Raw genomic sequence first — 13,207 nt, forward strand, 5'->3', positions numbered from 1 at the left:
CATCCTATCCTCTCAGTCTTCTCTTTTCCAGACTAAACAAATGCAATTTTTTCAATCTTCACTCATAAGTCATGTTTTTAGACCTTGAATCATTTTTGTTGCTCTTCTCTGGACTTTCTCCAATTTTTCCACATCTCTCCTGAAATGTGGCGCCCAGAACTGTATACAATACTCCAGTTGAGGCCTAATCAGCATGGAGTAGAGCAGAAGAATTACTTCTCATGTCTTTCTTACAACACTCCTGCTAATACATCCCAGAATGATGATCAGTTTTTTTTGAAACAGTGTTACACTGTTGGCTCATATTTAGCTTGTGGTCCACTATGACCCCCAGATCCCTTTCCACAGTACTCCTTCCTAGGCAGTCATTCCCCATTTTGTATGTGATTGTTCCTTCTTAAGTGGAGTACTCTGCATTTGACCTTATTGAATTTCATCCTATTTACTTCAGGCCATTTCTCCAGATCATTCTGAATTATAATCCTATCTTCCAAAGCACTTGCAACCCCTCCCATCTTGGTATCATCCACAAACTTCGTAAGTGTATACTCTATGCCTTTATCTAAATCAATAATGAAGATATTGAACAGAACTGATCCCTGCGTGACCCCACTCGTTATGCCAGTTCAGCATGACTGTGAACCACTGATAACTACTCTCTAGGAAAAGTTTTCCAACCAGTTATGCACCCACCTTATTGTAGTTTCATCAAGATTGCATTTCCCTAGTTTGTTTATGAGAAGGTCATGCGAGACAATATCAAAAGTTTTACTAAAGTCAAGATATACCACGTCTACCGCTTCCCCCCCATCCACAAGACTTGTTACCGTGTCAAAGAAAGCTATCAGGTTAGTTTGACACAATTTGTTCTTGACAAATCCATGCTGATTGTTACTTATCACCTTACCATTTTCTAGGTGTTTGCAAATTGATTATTTGCTCCATTATCTTACTGAAGTTAAGCTAACTGGTCTGTAATTCCCTGGGTTGTCCTTATTTCACTTTTTATAGACTGGCACTATATTTACTTTTTTCCAGTATTCTGGAATTTCTCCCATCCTCCATGACTTTTCAAGATAATCTCTAATGGCTCAGCTATCTCCTCAGTCAGCTCCTTGAGTATCTGATTGGGACTACACAAATCCTTAGGACTAACTGGGGTTTTTCTAAATATTTCATAAAATATATTAAAATTTTGGGACAGCCCAAAAGTTGTTTTGGGACTTTTTCCTTGTGTACAAACTGCACTTGTACTGATCTTGGATTTTTATTTTTTTTTTGGTAAAACATCTTCTGAACAGTAGAGAGGGCAGGGGCATGATAGAAACGATCTCATGAGGTGGGAAAAAAGCCTCTCTCTATCAGCAAAAGTTTAATGCAAAAAGTGGTATTTGAATCCATCACTGGCAGTAGCAGCCTTGTCAAAATGGGTTATTTCCCCTGACAGCAGTATGGGAAAGCAATAAAAAACAACGAGAACTCCTACCCTGGTCAAATACCACAAGACTAAGTATGTTGTTCAGTGTTTATATGGGAAACAAATGTCCTTCAGCCAAATGTAAGGATGTTTGTGGTTGAAACTAAATATTCTAGATGTGGGGCACAGACATATGATGGGTGAGGAATGCTGTATGCTTGTCTCCTCTAAGCAGTATTCTATGTAAGTCTGTCAGTCAGTCTAGGAGACCAGCACCTATAATGGTGGGAAGATTCCCTTGACATATTCTTAGGCCTGGTCTACACTGGGGGGGGGGGGGTGGGGGAATCAATTTAAGATTCACAACTTCAGGTATGAGAATAGCATCGCTGAAGTCAACGTATCTTAGATTGACTTACTTTGCATCCTCACGGCGCAGGATCGACGGATGCCGCTCCCACGTCGACCCCGCTTCCACCTCTCACCTTGGTGGAGTTCCGAGTTCCGGAGTCGATGGGGAGCACGTTCGGGGATCAATGTATCATGTCTAGATGAGACGTGATACACTGATCCCCGATAGATCAATCACTACTTGCCGATCCAGCAGGTAATGTAGACATACCCTTAGTGAAGTAGCTTTTACATTTCCACTACTGCGGAAGAATCACAAACATCGCTGTCTGGTTAGGGAGGCAGTACAAGACCTAATCTGTCACCCCATCTCTGCATTACAGAAGACAAATTGCCTCTGATCAAAATAAGACTCTGCAGCTGCTGTGCCACTGAGGTCCAGGGAATACAGTTTCTGTTTAATAGAGCTGCTAATTATTAGTCTTTAAAAATCTCAAAGCACTGATGGAACAGGAGAAATATTTATATTTAGCGTTCTACAAATCTACATTTACAAGGGATGAGGTAAGTGACATTCTCTCAGCTTTATTCCATGTGTTTTAGATCTGCAATTTAAATCAGAATATTCGCCATAACCCCTCCCCTTCATACACACAGCTACAATTAGCTACAAAGACATTTTTTAACAGGGGACCCACTAAGGTTCTACTGTAGTGCAAAGAACAGGAACAATTAATTTACCAGATTATGAAAGATTAGGAAAACATGAAATAATCTGACTCCCAATGAAGTGAAATCAGAACTTTCCCTAAAGCTTCAAACAAACTGAAAATCTTAGTTTCTGGTATCAGTTATATTTTCCAAGAGTGGCTGTTTTATTCCAGGGATATCCCTTCCTTCCTTAATTCCCTCCACAATAGATATTTCTCTCTCACTCTTGACCAGTGAAAGCTAGATGCTACTTTTAAAAACCAAAAACACATGAAAATGGAATGTGCGTTCCACTGCTGATAGAAGGTGGCAGCATAAACATGAATTATCTTCCTTTATAAAAAAAGAAGTGTTTAAATGGCTTTAGAAGATCAAACAGGATTATTTAGGAAGCCTAATTTATTCATTGTCTGTACTGGCACTGCAGAAAGAATTCTATATCCACACACATTCTTTAAAGAATGAAAAAAATACACTCAAGGTTACTGGTAGTACATTTATATAGTTGGACTTTACACAGTCAATATAATACCTCTTTTAAACATGAATTCAAAGTGGCATTCATGTTTTAGGATCTGGGAATGTTAATTCACTAAAATGAGATATTCGCATGAATTTCAGACAACAAGGTGACATTTCATAATACATGTAGGCACAGCAAATGTTCAGATTAAAAAATAAATCAGGGGAAATGTTTGAGTTATGACTAAGTCAGATAACAATAAAACCAATGAACAACAAGAATGAAACCACCAGAAAGCCAAAGTAGCTCAGCACGCAGGCTATGCTGTCATTACAAAACTGATATTCTTTCAAAAGTTTAATTGACCATATACATTTATTGCTCTTAGTTAACATGGGACTAGTGCCATTTGCTTTAAAAGTGCTGACTATCTACCAGATTTTATAACAGCAAACGTAACTGTTTACAAAACAGACACTGAGTTTGCTGGCAAAGCCCAGATATTAATGTTCCAAGTCTTTGTTGAGCACATGTAGCTAAAAACTAACCGTGGCTCAGTCTGGAACAATGGTGACACATGCAGTTCAGACCAAATAGATGTGGGTGTGTGTTAGGCAGCAGATTTTGAAATCCTAAAAACGAGCTTGTTAAAACTTAAATTGTTTCTTGAAAAGTGGTTTGCAGACAACATATGAAAATGTATCTCACCACATAAACTTAAAAGACCAACGAAACGTGTCATTTTTAAACAAATGGTCAGAGCATCAGATTCTAAAAGGAATCTTACCTCTGGCAAGGAAAACGCAGTTTGGGTCAATGGATATTTGCTTTAACATTAGCTAGCCTAATCTTTGTTTGCATATAAACCCAACGAATGCTAATTTATCCCACAGGATCTTCTCTCTCCTCCTCCAAACGTTAATTATGAAAGTGAGTTAGAGGCACTTCCTGCAACTCTTTAACAGTACTTTTTCTGCAAATACTGAGTCTTTTCGGCAAACAGTCCAACAGTGTTACAGCACTGGAATAGGCAATCTATTCGCCACTCCTATGCTCACTTCAGTTTCCCCCACTTTCCTTGGCCCCAAAACTGGTCTGCACTAGATGAGGAGGACAGTATGGAAGATTTGTTCTTTCTGCCTATTGTTACTGCCATTCTAGAACAATTTTATCCTGGCAAGATAGCCCAATCCTTCCTTTGTGGGCAGAACAGTTATGATATAGCTACAGACAAAGTGGTGAAGATCTTTTATTAGACCAACTTCAGTTGGCAGAAGAGACAGAGACAAGCTTTTGAGCTACACAGAGTTCACTTGTCTCGGTCTCTTCCACCAGTAGAAGTTGGTTTAATAAAAGATTCTCTCACTCACTTGTCTAATGTATCCTAGGACCAATACCACTACCACAACACAGTAAACAACATGATTTAACCAGTGATTATTTTCACGATTTCATTTTTATGTTGAAGTTGGGTCTTATTAAAGGTGTCAAACAGGAAGACTGAAGTCTAGCAGTAGAAGTGCCTGGGTTCCAATATATCGAACAGATTGTCTATTTCTGCGTCTTACTTTAAAAAGTTTGTCCATCCCTAACATAAGTTCAGGGTGAAGAGGTCAATGTCAAATTTACAAGTATTGGTCAAGATACAGGCTGCTGCACAAAGACATTCATAGAGTCAATGTATTATTTGTATAGCACTGCAGTTTCAAGGATGAAAGGTCCTCTTCCCCCGGCTAGCGGGTACCTCTCCCTCTCCCCCAGAGACCCCTTGTCATAGAAGCCTTCTTTCAGTGGAGGCTGACCAGATGGGACTCCTCCTCAGCCCTCTCAATGCTGTTCCTAGAACGGTGCGAGAAGTGACTGCAAACACAGGAAAAGTGTTCCTTACTCTCCAGGGATTAGCCTATTCTCTCTTCCGTAATTCCATTTCAAGATGCACCCCTCCCACAAGAATCAAACCCAGGTTTCATGTTGCAATTAGGGCATGAATCACAGTGCCCCGAGAACCACTCCCCACCACTCTCACACATTCTGCACACACAATTATTAAAGCCACTAAAGTGTCATTTAGGACATTTTCCTAATAGAAAAGCCATCAAAACTTATTGTCTTTTCTAGCTAATTACTAGGAGTGCTGTGAATTTCCCAGGTTCAGAAAACAGCATGAGGTGAAAAACAGCAAGACAGACACTGGGGAATCTAGAATGATGGACTATGGGGGGTGCAAGTAAAGATTTATAGTAGGTACATCTGACAACTGCAGATGTGAAATGTTAATCTCTTCCTCCAAGTCTTCTGACTAAAAACTCATACAACTACTATAATATTCTCTTCCACATCTGCATGCACACACATAAAACCAAAACCATGAATTCTTCTCAACAAAAAATTGTTTTTCAAGTACAATTATTAAACCTTTGGACCCAAATAAAATGATCTCCCATCATGAATACATTAAAAGCATATGCATCAGACAAATAGTCCTAGAAGCAGGATTCACCACCACAGAACGAATCTGTGGTCCATCTAGTTTGCTTTATATTTTGGACAGCGGCAGAGCCTTCAGAATACTGCAACTGCTTCACTAAATCTTTGCTTCTGGCAAGTTATGGAATCTTATTTTTCAGGAGGACAAACTGTTTCCAGACCTCTGCAGACTATCATGAAGTTTTCTTCCTCACAGTCATCAATTTGACTTATTCAGTGTAGCTCTCTGCATTATCAACTATGGACTTTTTAATAAATCCATCCAGACTAAAGCCCAAAATAATCACCTCTGTTTCTTAAGTGAATTTCACAAATTATATGAGTAAAGTTGTTTCATTTTATTAGGATCATGCTTGCTAAGTCAATTTCAATGTGATCTAGTAATTTTCCTACTGTGAGACCAGATAAGGGGAAGCAATTGATTAATCTTGACACCGCCCGCCCCCCACAAAAAGCTCATTATTTTGAATACTGTTATCCCATTATCAATGACAGAAATTCAACACAAACTTCCAACTTTACTTATAGAGCACCAGAGTTGTGAGACACCTTACAATCAAATAAGATAATGTGTCTGCCCCAAGAATTTACTGTTCAATCAAATCATGAACAGACTACTGAAGAAAAGAGGAGCAATTATTCAGTGAAGGGACAGTCATAAGATGTATGCAAAATATATTGATTTTCATCATTAGAAGCAGCACAAGTAGCAGATCCTTAGTTAAGGGCTGCCCAGCACATTCCATACCACCACCCCATTTTCAATTGCTTATAATTTTGCCGAATTTTAACCAGTTGGGCTCAAATTTTCCATGCTCAGTGTCTGCCTCAGGCTGATTTTTTTTCCCAGAACATTCTAGCAGAAACAGTTTGGTCATTTCTTAGAATGAGGTTAGGGAAAAACACTTTTTCCCCACATTAAAATATTCTTAAAACTGTTCACTGAGAAGCTCTAGTCTAGTGACTCCTTTCTTTGCAACAGGAACTTGAAATGTGATAAAGGGGGATGGCTGCCCTGGTGTCACATGCCTTTTGCTGTTCTCCTGAAAAAACACCCATTTTTTCCATGTTGCTTTTTTAAAAACCTAGAAAATTACAAACAAAACCCACATTAAAAGAGCATTAAGGTTTCAAAGTCAAACACCTAATAGTTAGGAAATGCCAGAAGTAAGGTTGACTGGATAACCATAGAATTAGGATAGTCTCTAATTATTTGAGGACATTAATTTTTTCTATAAGACCCTTTCCTTTGTCCTGTGCACTGACTGGACAATCGTCACTGAATGGATAGCTATTCAATATATCTTTTGATCCTCAACACTATGTAGCTGTGCTATTTACTTCACATCATCAGACCCTACACTAAATAAAAGTTGATAATTTTCTCCTGGTTTTTTTTGTGAAGCTCAGCCAGTAGTATCTTAGTTCTTTACAAATATTAATGAATTTATCTTCACACCACCTCCACGAGGTGAGGCTGTACTATCCGTATTTTATACCTGGGGAACAGAGGCACAGAGATTAAAGCCAAAACTGACAAGTGTCAAATATTTTGGATGCCCAATCTGAGAAGCGCATAACCTAATTTTTCACACAGTACTTGGAATTTTATTATGGTTACCAGATAGCAACTGTGAAAAAATGGGACAGAGGGTGGGGGGTAATAGGCGCCTATATAAGAAAAAGTTCCCCAAAATGGGACTGTCCCTTTAAAAACGAGACCTCTGGTCACCCTACATTTTATTGCACATTACACGTCCAAACCAAATCTCCCACTGACCTCACTTGTAGTTGAGAGCGCTCAGAAATGCTACAAATCAGACTGCAGAGATCTTGAGCTGGGTACCCAGAAAATGAAGAACATGAATGAATTTTTTGATTTAGGTGACTTGCCCAGAATCATATAAAAATTCTGCAGCAGAGGCAGGGATAGAATCAGTTCCTGGGGTGGCATTCAACTACCTACCAAACCATCCTTTTCCCTCCTGCAGTCCCCTGCCTCATTCACTATACAACTTCTGGAACAACTTAGGCAGGGGTCATACAAACAGATTCATTCAATACTCAATGCTATTCACTCCCTGAGTATCATGTATCCTGTGCACAGAAATAAATAAAAATCCTGGCATTTTGTAACTTCAGTGCTTCACTTCACAAAGTCAAAATTATTTTATGTTTTTCCCCCCTGGGTGCAATATAAACTTCAAAGAACGTCAACGGAGGCTTCATAGAAGCAGTATGTTAAGGCAGGATATGTATGAAAAGCTGATCGGAGAGTGTGGGGGGGAAGGTAACCCAGGGACAAACGGTTACAACTGTTGGGAGAGGGCAGGGGTTTGAAGCAGCGTTTTGGATGGACTGGTTGGGAGAAGCAGGAAGACCCCAACAGATGAAGATTACAGTTGTTAAGATAGACGATGACCAAGAAACACAAGGTTATAAGGAATTGAAATGAGAAGGAGCGAGGACAGATTTTAATCAGTGTTCTAGAGGAAGGGACAAGATCCAGTGACTGTCTGGCTGTACAGAAGAGAGTGGAATACATTTGTAAAGCTGGATTTCATGGCAGGGAAACCTACTGACCTTGATAGCAGTGGAGAATGGAGCTAGTGGAGAGGGTTTGGCACAGAAAACTAAGTTCAGTTGCTTAAACTGTACACACCCAAGTATAATTGGTGAAATAATCACTGCACCCTCTCTGGGGATAAGTAGGTTGAAAGATAGATGAGAATATTAGCTTCAAGAAGAGATAGGTCAGAACAGGCTAACTTTGCATTAAATACAAATTTGAAACAATTATGAATTTAATGATCAAGAATGTTATTTGAACACAAAATTCTCTTGCTGTTAAACGGAGGAGCAATTACCAACTCCAGTTTTCTAAAAGAATTTGAATTTATTATTCCCAAATTTCAACGAGAAATAATCTCAAAGAATTTTTTTTTTGCCACTGAATAGAGTTGGAATAAAGACACACTTATTTTAGAAAGTATTTGTGCCCCATTTTTCCCTTACCTATTTTGTAAAATTTGATATATTATCTGGGCTACTATTAATCCTGCCCATTTTCTCAGATCATCCTCAGTTTTAATACTACTACTAAATGAATTACACCGTGGTTGAAAAAAAACACTAAGACTCACTATAGAAATTTGGTTAACAAGAATAAAAGAATTGAGAAATGCAAAGATTTCCCCCCTATGTTATAGGGTGACCAGGCTAGCAGGCTCCCTGCTAGCCTCCGCACCACGCGGCTCCTGGGAAGCAGCTGGCATATCCCCCTTCTGGCTCTCATGCCTAAGGGAGGAGAGGGGAACCTATGGCCTGTGGGCTATTTCATCCAGCCACAAGCGCCAGCTCACCCCGCTGCACGAGTAAGCCCTGAGCCTCCACGCCCCCACCCATGAGGCTGAGGCCATGAGTGCCTGCTGTGGGGGGGAAGATGGAGCAAGCAACAGAGGGAGGGGGGATAGAGCGAGCAGGGGTGGGGTCTCAGAGAAGGGGTGGGGCATGGGCGGGGCCTCTGAGGGGTGGGGTAAGAGTGTTCGGTTTTGTGCGAGTAGAAAATTGGCAACCTTACTACATTAGGTCAACAGCTTAATTACTTGAAGGGATAATATATAGAGAAAGATCTCACAGAAGTGGAGAACTGGCTGAAAACCTCAGCTGTTCATTTATTCTAACATTAGTTGCCTTTTTAAAAAAAAAGGACTGAATTGTTGTAAACAACTACAGTGTTTAGGGTGGAAGATGTAAACTAGACATCACTGAAACACTCTCAGTCTTAACTGTTCTAATGAATTCTTGTTTTTACTGAGGGCCAAGAGTTACTATGTAAGATCAACAGTAGATAGCCTACAGGTACATCTACACTGAAAAATCACAGCTGCTAGTTGACTTGAGTTCGCAGGGCTCGGGCAAATGGACTGTTTATTGTGGTATAGTCTTTCGGGCTCAGGCTGCAGCCTGAGCTCTGGGACCCTCCCACCTCGCAGGGTCTTAGAACTCGGACCTGAATGTCTATACCACAATTAAACAGCCCCTTAGCCCAAGCCCTGTGAGCCTAGTCAGCTGGCACAAACCAGCCACAGGTTTTTAATTGCAGTATAGACATACCATATGAGACTCAATGAGGTGTTCTCTTCCCTCAGGCTCTCTGGGAGGAGAAAACATATGCACATACCAAGAGACTTTCGACTGAGGTCATTATGTTTCAAATGTTATACTTCCCAGTCCACGAGTCGATACATGAATTTAGAAGCTAAATATACGTGTGTGTGGGGCAGCTGGGTCGGGGGTGGGGGGGCAAGGGAACAAAGAAGATAAACAAGATGGCATTCTCTGATGCTAGCTTGAGGGATTCATTCCAATTAATTTGCAATAAAAAGTAAGACACAAAGTATAAAGACAAATGACAAGATGGGATGACTTATAAAACGAGTATGCCAGGAAATGAAATCACAGAGTGAAATGTTTCAGAGTAACAAACCTCACAAAGGGGAACCACAAACAACAAGCTCAGCAAGTACCAGAAATGATTTGGGTTTTTTTAAAGCAAGTCAATGAGATAGACATAGTGGAAGACAATGGACCGTGTACTTGAATCAAGGCTTGCACTCCCTACAAGATTAGGCTGCCAGACATTGCATGTACCAGCGTTAAATGATGTGTGCAATCTTCACAGAGGAGGGAAATCAATCATCTGTGACATCCTTATGCGGTCAGCCAGCACGGCAAATGGCACTGTGCAATAAGAAAGACAGCTGCTCACCTGTTCTCAGAATTGGGGCACAAAGACAGGGAAGCATCACTATGGAAGTAGGAGGGAAGGATAAGGAATCTCAGTGTTTATCTGGACTTTTCCCCCTTAAAGGCACATTGACTGCATGATAGATCAGTTGTTGCTAGTTGGTGAAAAAAAAGTAAATTATATTGGTAATTATTAGCAGCTGGACACAACTAAAAGTCAAATAAGCATGCACCCCTTTCCTCCTCTCCATTCCTCCTTTCCACACACAAGGCCATAAAATCACTGCATAATCAGTTTGAAGGTTTATTTCACAGCATGAGAAACAAAGCACAAGGGAAGAGGAAGGTGCATAAAAGTGTGGTGGCAAAGAGAGGAAATTGACTCAAGAGTTACCAGTAATTACATTTTATTCTTCATCCTTCACCACCACCAGAGTCCCCTTGTGAAGATCTGCCAAAGAAATAAGGCAGCAAGTGAGGGGTATAGAGCATGAAAAGCTGTTTGTAACATTGGACTCGCATTTGGAGGAAATATCAATTCTATAACAAGAAAGCCCACCTCCCAAGAAGAAGCAAGACAGCTATCCATAAAAATGGTAAGGGTCGGTCCCTCTGTATGATCTACCCATCCAGATTTTTATGACAACAATAACATTTGTGGTTCCAAGACATCACAAAAGTGTGTGCTCAGTAGTTAAAGACAAATAACATGAACTTTTATATAAATGCCCTGAATCAATTTATTACACCAGGACAATAAAAAAAAAAATATCAAAGGGCGCAATTCTCCACGATTCGATGGCTCAAATCAAGGGAGGAGCTCAAAAGCCAAGTGGCTTGGATAGAAACTATTGAATTAGTATCGGGAAATACCAATACCATGTTTTCCAGGGGGTGAGTCTACTTATTATTAATTTGTAAATTTAAGTTTAAAAAATATGAGGGTTTTTTCTAGGGCTGCCTGTTTGGCTCCCTGCCTAATGGCAGCACAATGAACAAGACATCTCTAATCTTCTTAACAGAACTCGCAATACAAAGTTCAACTCCTTTCTTCTGCAAAGATTGTGACCGTCAGGGAGTGGGACATCTTGCAGACTCACTACATCAAGTTCAGGGTTGACACCCAACTCCTCTGTTCCTTCGTCTTACAAACAGCTGCCAATGTATCAGGCATGTTCTCAGCCATGATGGGGAAAAGGATACACATGTTGCTCCAGCATACTCTCATCAGCTTATTAAACTTGTAAGAAACTCTTGCTTTCCCAGCTATATTGTCTGTGTAGCAACACCAGTCTGTATGGATACACTATTTTCAGCATTTCTTCAACCAGCTGCAACAGTGATATGGTGCAAGCGCCACAACAGATTGGGTGTAGGCATTTTCAGCTGTCATTTAATACTACCTACACTAGAGCTTATAAAGTTGCTACCAGCGGTAGCACGTGCTAGACAGACACTGGGAAAATACTACAGCAGACAAAACCTTTGAGGAATGCTAGGACAGACTGAGGCCTGGTCTACACTATGATTTAAGGTTGAATTTAGCAGCGTTACCTCGATTTAAGCCTAGACTCGTCCACACAACGAAGCCCTTTTTTTTCCAACTTACAGGGCTCTTTAAATTGATTTCTTTACTCCACCTTCGAAGAGGGGATTAGCACTGAAATCAGCCTTGCCGGGTCAAATTTGGGGTAGTGTGGACGCAATCCGATGGTATTGGCCTCCGGGAGCATCCCAGAGTGCTCCATTGTGACCGCTCTGGACATCACTCTCAACTCAGATGCACTGGCCAGGTAGACAGGAAATGAGATTCAGAAGTTCGCGGGCCTTTTCCTGTCTACCTGGCCAGTGCATCTGAGTTGAGAGTGATGTCCAGAGCGGTCACAGTGGAGCACTCTGGGATGCTCCCGGAGGCCAATACCATCGAATTGCGTCCACACTACCCCAAATTTGACCCGGCAAGGCCGATTTCAGTGCTAATCCCCTCGTCGAAGGTGGAGTAAAGAAATCAATTTCCAACAGGAAAAGGCCTGCGAACTTCTGAATCTCATTTCCTGTTTGGCCAGCGTGGCAAGGTGCAGGTGAGTGCACATCTCATCAGCAGAGATGACCATGATGGAGTCCCAGGATCACAAAAGAGCTCCAGCGTGGACTGAACGGGAGGTACAGGATCTGCTTGCTGTATGGGGAAACGAATCCGTGCTAGCTGAACTCTGTTCTAGTAAACGAAATGCCAACACATGAGAAAAAGTCTCAAAGGGCATGAAGGACAGAGGCCATAACAGGAACGCAGAGCAGTGCTGTGTGAAAATTAAGGAGCTAACGCAAGCCTACCAAAAAACCAGAGAGGCAAACGGCCACTCCAGATCAAAGCCCTGAACATGCTGCTTCTATAATGACCTGCATGCCATGCTAGGGGGTGCAGCCACCACTACCCCAACCCTGTGCTTTGACTCCATCAATGGAGAATCACACAACATGGAAGCGGGTTTTGGGTATGAGGAAGATGATGAAGAGACTGACGATAGCTCACAGCAAGGAAGCGGAGAAACCGGTTTCCCCAACAGCCAAGATATGTTTCTCACCCTGGACCTGGAGCCAGTAACCCCTGAACCCACCCAAGGCGTGTTCCCAGACCGTGAAGGCGGAGAAGGGACCTCTGTAAATATTACATGTGGTTTAAAAGCAAGCATGTTTAATGATTAATTTGCCCTGGCATTCGCAGCCAGTACAGCTACTGGAAAAGTCTGTTAACGTGTACGGGGATGGAACGGAAATCCTCCACAGACATCTCCATAAAGCTTTCCTGGATGTAACCCCAAAGCCTTTGCAAAAGGTTTCTGGGGAGGGCGGCCTTATTCCATCCGCCACGGTAGGAGACTTTACCATGGCAGGCCAGCAGCATGTAGTTGGGAATCACTGCATAACCAAGCATGGCAGTGTATGGTCCCGGAGTTTGCTGGCATTCAAACAACATCCACTCTTGATCTCACTGTGTTATCCTCAGGACAGAGATATCATTCATGGTC

At 41.3% G+C, this 13,207-nt stretch overlaps 1 protein-coding gene across 6 annotated transcripts in view; it reads right to left on the reverse strand.

Moving 5' to 3' along the window:
* Nucleotides 1-13,207, reverse strand: part of UBTD2 (ubiquitin domain containing 2) — a 113,565-nt gene that overhangs the window by 61,684 nt on the left and 38,674 nt on the right. The window contains exon 1 of one of the 6 annotated variants that reach the window (XM_050962826.1): nucleotides 4,745-4,797. The exons of the other annotated variants lie outside the window; for them this stretch is intronic. The gene's annotated coding sequence lies outside the window, so the exon portion shown is untranslated. Of the gene's footprint in view, nucleotides 1-4,744; nucleotides 4,798-13,207 lie in introns of those variants that run through there. 6 annotated transcript variants of the gene reach the window in all.

This window comes from Gopherus flavomarginatus, chromosome 7 (assembly GCF_025201925.1).
Source record: "Gopherus flavomarginatus isolate rGopFla2 chromosome 7, rGopFla2.mat.asm, whole genome shotgun sequence".
Taxonomy (NCBI): Eukaryota; Metazoa; Chordata; order Testudines; family Testudinidae; genus Gopherus; species Gopherus flavomarginatus.